The 12,188-nt window shown below is 44.0% G+C and overlaps 18 non-coding genes across 18 annotated transcripts; all 18 read right to left on the bottom strand.

The window, feature by feature from the left end:
• Window positions 1–78: 78 nt before the first annotated feature.
• Window positions 79–152, bottom strand: trnai-aau. Its single transcript has one exon. It is a non-coding gene; the product is annotated as a tRNA-Ile (tRNA).
• A 446-nt stretch (window positions 153–598) lies between these two features.
• Window positions 599–670, bottom strand: trnaf-gaa. The gene has a single exon. It is a non-coding gene; the product is annotated as a tRNA-Phe (tRNA).
• A 75-nt stretch (window positions 671–745) lies between these two features.
• Window positions 746–819, bottom strand: trnai-aau. Its single transcript has one exon. It is a non-coding gene; the product is annotated as a tRNA-Ile (tRNA).
• Window positions 820–1,699: 880 nt separating this feature from the next.
• On the bottom strand, window positions 1,700–1,772 carry trnaf-gaa. The gene has a single exon. It is a non-coding gene; the product is annotated as a tRNA-Phe (tRNA).
• Window positions 1,773–1,854: 82 nt separating this feature from the next.
• trnai-aau lies at window positions 1,855–1,928 on the bottom strand. Its single transcript has one exon. It is a non-coding gene; the product is annotated as a tRNA-Ile (tRNA).
• Window positions 1,929–2,808: 880 nt separating this feature from the next.
• On the bottom strand, window positions 2,809–2,881 carry trnaf-gaa. Its single transcript has one exon. It is a non-coding gene; the product is annotated as a tRNA-Phe (tRNA).
• An 82-nt stretch (window positions 2,882–2,963) lies between these two features.
• Window positions 2,964–3,037, bottom strand: trnai-aau. Its single transcript has one exon. It is a non-coding gene; the product is annotated as a tRNA-Ile (tRNA).
• A 446-nt stretch (window positions 3,038–3,483) lies between these two features.
• trnaf-gaa lies at window positions 3,484–3,556 on the bottom strand. Its single transcript has one exon. It is a non-coding gene; the product is annotated as a tRNA-Phe (tRNA).
• An 82-nt stretch (window positions 3,557–3,638) lies between these two features.
• trnai-aau lies at window positions 3,639–3,712 on the bottom strand. Its single transcript has one exon. It is a non-coding gene; the product is annotated as a tRNA-Ile (tRNA).
• Window positions 3,713–4,592: 880 nt separating this feature from the next.
• Window positions 4,593–4,665, bottom strand: trnaf-gaa. Its single transcript has one exon. It is a non-coding gene; the product is annotated as a tRNA-Phe (tRNA).
• An 82-nt stretch (window positions 4,666–4,747) lies between these two features.
• trnai-aau lies at window positions 4,748–4,821 on the bottom strand. Its single transcript has one exon. It is a non-coding gene; the product is annotated as a tRNA-Ile (tRNA).
• An 880-nt stretch (window positions 4,822–5,701) lies between these two features.
• trnaf-gaa lies at window positions 5,702–5,774 on the bottom strand. The gene has a single exon. It is a non-coding gene; the product is annotated as a tRNA-Phe (tRNA).
• Window positions 5,775–5,856: 82 nt separating this feature from the next.
• trnai-aau lies at window positions 5,857–5,930 on the bottom strand. The gene has a single exon. It is a non-coding gene; the product is annotated as a tRNA-Ile (tRNA).
• Window positions 5,931–6,952: 1,022 nt separating this feature from the next.
• trnai-aau lies at window positions 6,953–7,026 on the bottom strand. Its single transcript has one exon. It is a non-coding gene; the product is annotated as a tRNA-Ile (tRNA).
• A 3,388-nt stretch (window positions 7,027–10,414) lies between these two features.
• Window positions 10,415–10,488, bottom strand: trnai-aau. Its single transcript has one exon. It is a non-coding gene; the product is annotated as a tRNA-Ile (tRNA).
• Window positions 10,489–11,368: 880 nt separating this feature from the next.
• trnaf-gaa lies at window positions 11,369–11,441 on the bottom strand. Its single transcript has one exon. It is a non-coding gene; the product is annotated as a tRNA-Phe (tRNA).
• Window positions 11,442–11,523: 82 nt separating this feature from the next.
• trnai-aau lies at window positions 11,524–11,597 on the bottom strand. Its single transcript has one exon. It is a non-coding gene; the product is annotated as a tRNA-Ile (tRNA).
• A 446-nt stretch (window positions 11,598–12,043) lies between these two features.
• trnaf-gaa lies at window positions 12,044–12,116 on the bottom strand. The gene has a single exon. It is a non-coding gene; the product is annotated as a tRNA-Phe (tRNA).
• Between the last annotated feature and the right edge of the window lie 72 nt (window positions 12,117–12,188).

Genomic DNA, 12,188 nt, shown 5'->3' with positions numbered 1-12,188 from the left:
CAATAATTTTAATTCTGTGGCACCCTTGACAATTAACATGCATGTGACTCACAATTTTGACACTCAAAATGTACATCATAGCCAGTACGGGGATCGAACCCATGACCTTGGCGTTATTAGCACCACACTCTAACCAACTGAGCTAACCGGCCATTTGCTATTTTGCTCAATTGTTGAAATGCACCGAGCCTCTGCAAGTGCTGGCACGTAAACAAACAAGTCCACCAACAGCATAGCCTGACAAGACTGGACCTTCTAGGTTGCTTCTTGCGGAAATTCCAAACGGCTGGGGAATTAGCTCAAATGCTTTGCATGCGTGAGGTAGTGGGATCGATGCCTGCATTCTCCAAAAGCAAATTCTTTCATGGATCCAAGAAAACTCCAGTTCACACTTCATGCAGCCTTGTCGTACGACAACCTACTGTCATGTAAACAATGACAAGAAACTTTCCTGTAACACTGATGTCAAAATGTCAGATGAAAAAGCAAGAAATCACTTACTTTCAGAGGAGCAGAGTAGCACACACCATTGAGGCCCACAAACAAAGCTGTGGATAGTTTCCTTGAAGCCAGAGCATGAAGAAAGAACAAATACAAATGCCGAAACCCGGGATCGAACCAGGGACCTTAAATCTTCAGTCTAACGCTCTCCCAACTGAGCTATTTCGGCAATTCACTAATTTTAATTCTGTGGCACCCTTGACATGCATGTGACTCACAATTTTGACACTCAAAATGTACATCATAGCCAGTACGGGGATCGAACCCATGACCTTGGCGTTATTAGCACCACACTCTAACCACCTGAGCTAACCAGCCATTTGCTATTTTGCTCAATTGTGGCAATGCACCGAGCCTCTGCAAGTGCTGGCACGTAAACAAACAAGTCCACCAACAGCATAGCCTGACGAGACTGGACCCTCTAGGTTGCTTCTTGCGGAAATTCCAAACGGCTGGGGAATTAGCTCAAATGCTTTGCATGCGTGAGGTAGTGGGATCGATGCCTGCATTCTCCAAAAGCAAATTCTTTCATGGATCCAAGAAAACTCCAGTTCACACTTCATGCAGCCTTGTCTTATGACAACCTACTGTCATGTAAACAATGACAAGAAACTGTCATGTAACAATGACAAGAAACTCTCATGTAACACTGATGTCACAATGTCAGATGAAAAAGAAAGACATTACTTACTTTCAGAGGAGCAGCGTATCACACACTCTAACCAACTGAGCTAACCGGCCGCTGGCTACAGAGCACAATTGTTGAGATGCACCGAGCCTCTGCAAGTGCTGGAGCACAAACTAACAAGTCCACCAACAGCATAGCCTGACAAGACTGGACACTCTTGGTTGCTCCTTGTGGCAGTTCCAAACAGCTGGGGAATTTGATCAATTGGTATTGTGTTTGCTTAGCATGCTATAGTTAGTGGGATCGATTCCCGCAATCCCCAAAAACATTTTTTGTTGTGGATCCAAGAAAGCTCCAGTTCACACTTCATGCAGCCTTGTCTTACGACAACCTACTGTCATGTAACAATGACAAGCAACTTTCCTGTAACACTGATGTCAAAATGTCAGATGAAAAAGCAAGAAATCACTTACTTTCAGAGGAGCAGCGTAGCACACACCATTGAGGCCCACAAACAAAGCTGTGGATAGTTTCCTTGAAGCCAGAGCATGAAGATAGAACAAATACAAATGCCGAAACCAGGGATCGAACCAGGGACCTTTAGATCTTCAGTCTAACGCTCTCCCAACTGAGCTATTTCGGCATTTCACTAATTTTAATTCTGTGGCACCCTTGACAATTCACATGCATGTGACTCACAATTTTGACACTCAAAATGTACATCATAGCCAGTACGGGGATCGAACCCATGACCTTGGCGTTATTAGCACCACACTCTAACCAACTGAGCTAACCAGCCATTTGCCATTTTGCTCAATTGTGGCAATGCACCGAGCCTCTGCAAGTGCTGGCACGTAAACAAACAAGTCCACCAACAGCATAGCCTGACGAGACTGGACCCTCTAGGTTGCTTCTTGCGGAAATTCCAAACGTCTGGGGAATTAGCTCAAATGCTTTGCATGCGTGAGGTAGTGGGATCGATGCCTGTATTCTCCAAAAGCAAATTCTTTCATGGATCCAAGAAAACTCCAGTTCACACTTCATGCAGCCTTGTCTTACGACAACCTACTGTCATGTAAACAATGACAAGAAACTGTCATGTAACAATGACAAGAAACTCTCATGTAACACTGATGTCACAATGTCAGATGAAAAAGAAAGACATTACTTACTTTCAGAGGAGCAGCGTATCACACACTCTAACCAACTGAGCTAACCGGCCGCTGGCTACAGAGCACAATTGTTGAGATGCACCGAGCCTCTGCAAGTGCTGGAGCACAAACTAACAAGTCCACCAACAGCATAGCCTGACAAGACTGGACACTCTTGGTTGCTCCTTGTGGCAGTTCCAAACAGCTGGGGAATTTGATCAATTGGTATTGTGTTTGCTTAGCATGCTATAGTTAGTGGGATCGATTCCCGCAATCCCCCCAAAAATTTTTTGTTGTGGATCCAAGAAAGCTCCTGTTCACACTTCATGCAGCCTTGTCTTACGACAACCTACTGTCATGTAACAATGACAAGCAACTTTCCTGTAACACTGATGTCAAAATGTCAGATGAAAAAGCAAGAAATCACTTACTTTCAGAGGAGCAGCGTAGCACACACCATTGAGGCCCACAAACAAAGCTGTGGATAGTTTCCTTGAAGCCAGAGCATGAAGATAGAACGAATACAAATGCCGAAACCAGGGATCGAACCAGGGACCTTTAGATCTTCAGTCTAACGCTCTCCCAACTGAGCTATTTCGGCATTTCACTAATTTTAATTCTGTGGCACCCTTGACAATTCACATGCATGTGACTCACAATTTTGACACTCAAAATGTACATCATAGCCAGTACGGGGATCGAACCCATGACCTTGGCGTTATTAGCACCACACTCTAACCAACTGAGCTAACCGGCCATTTGCTATTTTGCTCAATTGTTGAAATGCACCGAGCCTCTGCAAGTGCTGGCACGTAAACAAACAAGTCCACCAACAGCATAGCCTGACAAGACTGGACCCTCTAGGTTGCTTCTTGCGGAAATTCCAAACGGCTGGGGAATTACCTCAAATGCTTTGCATGCGTGAGGTAGTGGGATCGATGCCTGCATTCTCCAAAAGCAAATTCTTTCATGGATCCAAGAAAACTCCAGTTCACACTTCATGCAGCCTTGTCTTACGACAACCTACTGTCATGTAAACAATGACAAGAAACTTTCCTGTAACACTGATGTCAAAATGTCAGATGAAAAAGCAAGAAATTACTTACTTTCAGAGGAGCAGAGTAGCACACACCATTGAGGCCCACAAACAAAGCTGTGGATAGTTTCCTTGAAGCCAGAGCATGAAGAAAGAACAAATACAAATGCCGAAACCCGGGATCTAACCAGGGACCTTTAGATCTTCAGTCTAACGCTCTCCCAACTGAGCTATTTCGGCAATTCACTAATTTTAATTCTGTGGCACCCTTGACAATTCACATGCATGTGACTCACAATTTTGACACTCAAAATGTACATCATAGCCAGTACGGGGATCGAACCCATGACCTTGGCGTTATTAGCACCACACTCTAACCAACTGAGCTAACCAGCCATTTGCCATTTTGCTCAATTGTGGCAATGCACCGAGCCTCTGCAAGTGCTGGCACGTAAACAAACAAGTCCACCAACAGCATAGCCTGACGAGACTGGACCCTCTAGGTTGCTTCTTGCGGAAATTCCAAACATCTGGGGAATTAGCTCAAATGCTTTGCATGCGTGAGGTAGTGGGATCGATGCCTGCATTCTCCAAAAGCAAATTCTTTCATGGATCCAAGAAAACTCCAGTTCACACTTCATGCAGCCTTGTCTTACGACAACCTACTGTCATGTAAACAATGACAAGAAACTGTCATGTAACAATAACAAGAAACTCTCATGTAACACTGATGTCACAATGTCAGATGAAAAAGAAAGACATTACTTACTTTCAGAGGAGCAGCGTATCACACACTCTAACCAACTGAGCTAACCGGCCGCTGGCTACAGAGCACAATTGTTGAGATGCACCGAGCCTCTGTAAGTGCTGGAGCACAAACTAACAAGTCCACCAACAGCATAGCCTGACAAGACTGGACACTCTTGGTTGCTCCTTGTGGCAATTCCAAACAGCTGGGGAATTTGATCAATTGGTATTGTGTTTGCTTAGCATGCTATAGTTAGTGGGATCGATTCCCGCAATCCCCAAAAACAATTTTTGTTGTGGATCCAAGAAAGCTCCAGTTCACACTTCATGCAGCCTTGTCTTACGACAACCTACTGTCATGTAACAATGACAAGCAACTTTCCTGTAACACTGATGTCAAAATGTCAGATGAAAAAGCAAGAAATCACTTACTTTCAGAGGAGCAGAGTAGCACACACCATTGAGGCCAACAAACAAAGCTGTGGATAGTTTCCTTGAAGCCAGAGCATGAAGATAGAACGAATACAAATGCCGAAACCAGGGATCGAACCAGGAACCTTTAGATCTTCAGTCTAACGCTCTCCCAACTGAGCTATTTCGGCATGTCACTAATTTTAATTCTGTGGCACCCTTGACAATTCACATGCATGTGACTCACAATTTTGACACTCAAAATGTACATCATAGCCAGTACGGGGATCGAACCCATGACCTTGGCGTTATTAGCACCACACTCTAACCAACTGAGCTAACCGGCCATTTGCTATTTTGCTCAATTGTTGAAATGCACCGAGCCTCTGCAAGTGCTGGCACGTAAACAAACAAGTCCACCAACAGCATAGCCTGACAAGACTGGACCCTCTAGGTTGCTTCTTGCGGAAATTCCAAACGTCTGGGGAATTAGCTCAAATGCTTTGCATGCGTGAGGTAGTGGGATCGATGCCTGCATTCTCCAAAAGCAAATTCTTTCATGGATCCAAGAAAACTCCAGTTCACACTTCATGCAGCCTTGTCTTACGACAACCTACTGTCATGTAAACAATGACAAGAAACTGTCATGTAACAATGACAAGAAACTCTCATGTAACACTGATGTCACAATGTCAGATGAAAAAGAAAGACATTACTTACTTTCAGAGGAGCAGCGTATCACACACTCTAACCAACTGAGCTAACCGGCCGCTGGCTACAGAGCACAATTGTTGAGATGCACCGAGCCTCTGTAAGTGCTGGAGCACAAACTAACAAGTCCACCAACAGCATAGCCTGACAAGACTGGACACTCTTGGTTGCTCCTTGTGGCAATTCCAAACAGCTGGGGAATTTGATCAATTGGTATTGTGTTTGCTTAGCATGCTATAGTTAGTGGGATTGATTCCCGCAATCCCCAAAAACAATTTTTGTTGTGGATCCAAGAAAGCTCCAGTTCACACTTCATGCAGCCTTGTCTTACGACAACCTACTGTCATGTAACAATGACAAGCAACTTTCCTGTAACACTGATGTCAAAATGTCAGATGAAAAAGCAAGAAATTACTTACTTTCAGAGGAGCAGAGTAGCACACACCATTGAGGCCCACAAACAAAGCTGTGGATAGTTTCCTTGAAGCCAGAGAATGAAGAAAGAACAAATACAAATGCCGAAACCCGGGATCTAACCAGGGACCTTTAGATCTTCAGTCTAACGCTCTCCCAACTGAGCTATTTCGGCAATTCACTAATTTTAATTCTGTGGCACCCTTGACAATTCACATGCATGTGACTCACAATTTTGACACTCAAAATGTACATCATAGCCAGTACGGGGATCGAACCCATGACCTTGGCGTTATTAGCACCACACTCTAACCAACTGAGCTAACCAGCCATTTGCCATTTTGCTCAATTGTGGCAATGCACCGAGCCTCTGCAAGTGCTGGCACGTAAACAAACAAGTCCACCAACAGCATAGCCTGACGAGACTGGACCCTCTAGGTTGCTTCTTGCGGAAATTCCAAACATCTGGGGAATTAGCTCAAATGCTTTGCATGCGTGAGGTAGTGGGATCGATGCCTGCATTCTCCAAAAGCAAATTCTTTCATGGATCCAAGAAAACTCCAGTTCACACTTCATGCAGCCTTGTCTTACGACAACCTACTGTCATGTAAACAATGACAAGAAACTGTCATGTAACAATGACAAGAAACTCTCATGTAACACTGATGTCACAATGTCAGATGAAAAAGAAAGACATTACTTACTTTCAGAGGAGCAGCGTATCACACACTCTAACCAACTGAGCTAACCGGCCGCTGGCTACAGAGCACAATTGTTGAGATGCACCGAGCCTCTGCAAGTGCTGGAGCACAAACTAACAAGTCCACCAACAGCATAGCCTGACAAGACTGGACACTCTTGGTTGCTCCTTGTGGCAGTTCCAAACAGCTGGGGAATTTGATCAATTGGTATTGTGTTTGCTTAGCATGCTATAGTTAGTGGGATCGATTCCCGCAATCCCCAAAAACATTTTTTGTTGTGGATCCAAGAAAGCTCCAGTTCACACTTCATGCAGCCTTGTCTTACGACAACCTACTGTCATGTAACAATGACAAGCAACTTTCCTGTAACACTGATGTCAAAATGTCAGATGAAAAAGCAAGAAATCACTTACTTTCAGAGGAGCAGCGTAGCACACACCATTGAGGCCCACAAATAAAGCTGTGGATAGTTTCCTTGAAGCCAGAACATATACAAATGCCGAAACCCAGGATCAAACCAGGGACCTTTAGATCTTCAGTCTAACGCTCTCCCAACTGAGCTATTTCGGAAATTCACTATTTTTAATTCTGTGGCACCCTTGACAATTCACATGCATGTGACTCACAATTTTGACACTCAAAATGTACATCATAGCCAGTACGGGGATCGAACCCATGACCTTGGCGTTATTAGCACCATACTCTAACCAACTGAGCTAACCGGCCATTTGCTATTTTGCTCAATTGTTGAAATGCACCGAGCCTCTGCAAGTGCTGGCACGTAAACAAACAAGTCCACCAACAGCATAGCCTGACAAGACTGGACCCTCTAGGTTGCTTCTTGCGGAAATTCCAAACGGCTGGGGAATTAGCTCAAATGCTTTGCATGTGTGAGGTAGTGGGATCGATGCCTGCATTCTCCAAAAGCAAATTCTTTCATGGATCCAAGAAAGCTCCAGTTCACACTTCATGCAAAGCTGTGGATAGTTTCCTTGAAGCCAGAGCATAAAGAAAGAACAAATACAAATGCCAAAACCTCGGATCTAACCAGGGACCTTGAGATCTTCATTCTAATGCTCTCCCAAATGAGCTATTTCGGCAATTCACCAAACTTAATTCTGTGGCACCCTTTACAATTCACATGCATGTGACTCACAATTTTGACACTCAAAATGTACATCATAGCCAGTACAGGGATCGAACCCACGAACTTGGCGTTATTAGCACCACATTCTAACAAACTGAGCTAACCTGCCACTAGCTATTGCATGCAATTTTTGAGATACACCGAGCCTCTGGAAGTGCTGGAGCGCAAACTAACAAGTCCACCAACATCATAGCCTGACAAGACTGGACACTCTTGGTTGCTCCTTGTGGCAATTCCAAACAGCTGGGGCATTTGATCAATTGGTATTATGTTTGCTTAGCATGCTGTCGGTACACAGGATCCAAGAAAACTCCAAGAAAGTGGAAGAAATTGCATATACTGTAGCCATAATTTGTAGCACAGATTGTTGGATGAAATACAAACTAACCTTGCTTACTTATTTCAAAGCGAGGGCACATATTTCAGCCTTGTGGGAAAAAACGGACAAAGAGTTGAAATTCCACAAGGCAGTGACAAAAAGCTTACAGCACCTGGTATTCCCAGGCGGTCTCCCATCCAAGTACTAACCAGGCCCGACCCTGCTTAGCTTCCGAGATCGGACGAGATCAGGCGTACTTTTTTTTAAAAATCTTTTATTATGCAAAAAAACACATAATATTCACAACATTCAATCAATTATAAAAAAGGATGAATAATTCATCCTTTTACAAAATCAAAAAAGAAAAGAAAACCTATTAAAACCCCAATCATCCACTAAAACCAATTAATAATTAAAACCAAGTTTTCCATTCGACTCAATTTCAATAAAAGTGCTCCCCCACACAAACAATTTTTCAAAATTACATCCACCATATTTATATATTACTTCTATATCTTTCTCTAAAATACTTCTAAATAAAACCTCCACACTCACAATTTTCCCCTCATAATGTCCCAAATTCCTTCTTAGTCTTACAGCGTATCTAGCATGACTAAGAACAAAATTCATCAAATTAAAATTAAAAACTTTGCTTTTCCCAGTTAAACCAAAAAGAAACAACCTCCTCCACTCAACCCCAGCAACAATCTCTTCTCCCCAATGTTGTACTAAAATCCCCTTTAAAAACTTATGAAACTCTTCTAATCTACTACATTCAACAAAAAGTGCATAAAATTTTCCGCCCCCGTACCACAAATATCACCTTCTCTTTTAACATCTCTATTTATTTGATGTAAAACCACGTTCGTAAATATCCTATTATGTTTCAATTTAAAATCATTGTCTTCACATTCTATAGAATTATATTTTACATTTACATTCTTCCATATTGATTTCACATCTACATTTGCAAACACCCTAGACCACACTTTTTCCGAAGCAGGAGTTTTTATCTCTCTTAAAATACATTTTTCATAAACCTTTTTAACTTTCAAACCTGACAAATCATACTTCTTCCCATTACTTTCATAATATAAAACCGGTAAACCCTTAGCTCTTGTAGCCACCTCTTTATTTATTAACACACCCCACTCCCCAGGAAGACATCCTAATATTCTCTTATACATGTTCTCCACAGTAGTTCTACTTATTTCATCATTTTCTTCATCCACATGATCAAATATTGCCTGACATGGAAGGAACCCCGGAATGACCTCATATAAAATGTCCCCAATCTGTCTCATCCCAGCCCTCATAAAATATTTACAAAACAACATCTTGGGATTTCAAAAAATTGGCTGATTTAAAATATTGTCTAAAATGGTACACTCATAATAAATATTTGGTAAAAACTGTTACGGTGCGTGAATGAGGACCCAAAAGCGAATTAACGTAAACAGAGCTTCTTTAATAACAAAACAAACGTAGGCTCAGATGGACCGGCAGATTCCGACAGGACAGGACAAGGTTGCAGCAAACATGACGATAGTCTGGTTCGGGCATGAATAACACAAACAAGAATCCGACAAAGACAGAAACAAAAACAGAGAGAGATATAGAGGACTAATCAGAGGGAAAAAGGGAACAGGTGGGAAAAGGGGTGACGAGGTAGTTAGGAGGAGACAAGGAACAGCTGGGGGAAAGAGGGGGAGAAAAGGTAACCTAATAACGACCAGCAGAGGGAGACAGGGTGAAGGGAAAGGACAGAAACAAGACACAACATGACAATACATGACAGTACCCCCCCACTCACCGAGCGCCTCCTGGCGCACTCGAGGAGGAAACCTGGCGGCAACGGAGGAAATCATCGATCAGCGCACGGTCCAGCACGTCCCGAGAGGGAACCCAACTCCTCTCCTCAGGACCGTACCCCTCCCAATCAACTAGGTACTGATGACCACGGCCCCGAGGACGCATGTCCAAAATCCTACGGACCCTGTAGATGGGTGCGCCCTCGACAAGGATGGGGGGGGGGGGGGGAAGACGAGCGGGGGCGCGAAGAACGGGCTTGACACAGGAGACATGGAAGACCGGGTGGACGCGACGAAGATATCGCGGAAGAAGAAGTCGAACTGCGACAGGATTAATGATCTGAGAAATACGGAACGGACCAATGAACCGCGGGGTCAACTTGCGAGAAGCGGTCTTAAGGGGAAGGTTCTGAGTGGAGAGCCAAACTCTCTGACCGCGACAATATCTAGGACTCTTAGTTCTACGCTTATTAGCAGCCCTCACAGTCTGCGCCCTATAACGGCAAAGTGCAGACCTGACCCTCTTCCAGGTGCGCTCGCAACGTTGGACAAAAGCCTGAGCGGAGGGGACGCTGGACTCGGCGAACTGAGATGAGAACAGCGGAGGCTGGTACCCGAGGCTACTCTGAAAAGGAGATAGCCCGGTCGCAGACGAAGGAAGCGAGTTGTGGGCGTATTCTGCCCAGGGGAGCTGTTCTGACCAAGACGCAGGGTTGCGAAAAGAAAGACTGCGTAAGATGCGACCAAAAGTCTGATTGGCCCGTTCTGCTTGACCGTTAGACTGGGGGTGAAAGCCGGAAGAGAGACTGACAATTTTGACACTCAAAATGTACATCATAGCCAGTACGGGGATCGAACCCATGACCTTGGCATTATTAGCACCACACTCTAACCAACTGAGCTAACCAGCCATTTGCTAATTTGCTCAATTGTGGCAATGCACCGAGCCTCTGCAAGTGCTGGCACGTAAACAAACAAGTCCACCAACAGCATAGCCTGACGAGACTGGACCCTCTAGGTTGCTTCTTGCGGAAATTCCAAACGTCTGGGGAATTAGCTCAAATGCTTTGCATGCGTGAGGTAGTGGGATCGATGCCTGCATTCTCCAAAAGCAAATTCTTTCATGGATCCAAGAACACTCCAGTTCACACTTCATGCAGCCTTGTCTTACGACAACCTACTGTCATGTAAACAATGACAAGAAACTGTCATGTAACAATGACAAGAAACTCTCATGTAACACTGATGTCACAATGTCAGATGAAAAAGAAAGACATTACTTACTTTCAGAGGAGCAGCGTATCACACACTCTAACCAACTGAGCTAACCGGCCGCTGGCTACAGAGCACAATTGTTGAGATGCACCGAGCCTCTGTAAGTGCTGGAGCACAAACTAACAAGTCCACCAACAGCATAGCCTGACAAGACTGGACACTCTTGGTTGCTCCTTGTGGCAATTCCAAACAGCTGGGGAATTTGATCAATTGGTATTGTTTTTGCTTAGCATGCTATAGTTAGTGGGATCGATTCCCGCAATCCCCAAAAACAATTTTTGTTGTGGATCCAAGAAAGCTCCAGTTCACACTTCATGCAGCCTTGTCTTACGACAACCTACTGTCATGTAACAATGACAAGCAACTTTCCTGCAACACTGATGTCAAAATGTCAGATGAAAAAGCAAGAAATCACTTACTTTCAGAGGAGCAGCGTAGCACACACCATTGAGGCCCACAAACAAAGCTGTGGATAGTTTCCTTGAAGCCAGAGCATGAAGATAGAACAAATACAAATGCCGAAACCAGGGATCGAACCAGGGACTTTTAGATCTTCAGTCTAACGCTCTCCCAACTGAGCTATTTCGGCATTTCACTAATTTTAATTCTGTGGCACCCTTGACAATTCACATGCATGTGACTCACAATTTTGACACTCAAAATGTACATCATAGCCAGTACGGGGATCGAACCCATGACCTTGGCGTTATTAGCACCACACTCTAACCAACTGAGCTAACCGGCCATTTGCTATTTTGCTCAATTGTTGAAATGCACCGAGCCTCTGCAAGTGCTGGCACGTAAACAAACAAGTCCACCAACAGCATAGCCTGACAAGACTGGACCCTCTAGGTTGCTTCTTGCGGAAATTCCAAACGTCTGGGGAATTAGCTCAAATGCTTTGCATGCGTGAGGTAGTGGGATCGATGCCTGCATTCTCCAAAAGCAAATTCTTTCATGGATCCAAGAAAACTCCAGTTCACACTTCATGCAGCCTTGTCTTACGACAACCTACTGTCATGTAAACAATGACAAGAAACTTTCCTGTAACACTGATGTCAAAATGTCAGATGAAAAAGCAAGAAATTACTTACTTTCAGAGGAGCAGAGTAGCACACACCATTGAGGCCCACAAACAAAGCTGTGGATAGTTTCCTTGAAGCCAGAGCATGAAGAAAGAAGAAATACAAATGCCGAAACCCGGGATCGAACCAGGGACCTTTAGATCTTCAGTCTAACGCTCTCCCAACTGAGCTATTTCGGCATTTCACAAATTTTAATTCTGTGGCACCCTTGACAATTCACATGCATGTGACTCACAATTTTGACACTCAAA

This window comes from Oncorhynchus mykiss, unplaced genomic scaffold, assembly GCF_013265735.2.
Source record: "Oncorhynchus mykiss isolate Arlee unplaced genomic scaffold, USDA_OmykA_1.1 un_scaffold_234, whole genome shotgun sequence".
Taxonomy (NCBI): domain Eukaryota; kingdom Metazoa; phylum Chordata; class Actinopteri; order Salmoniformes; family Salmonidae; genus Oncorhynchus; species Oncorhynchus mykiss.
Note: the sequence above shows the minus strand (reverse complement) of the source record. Positions and strands in the feature narration are given on the sequence as shown.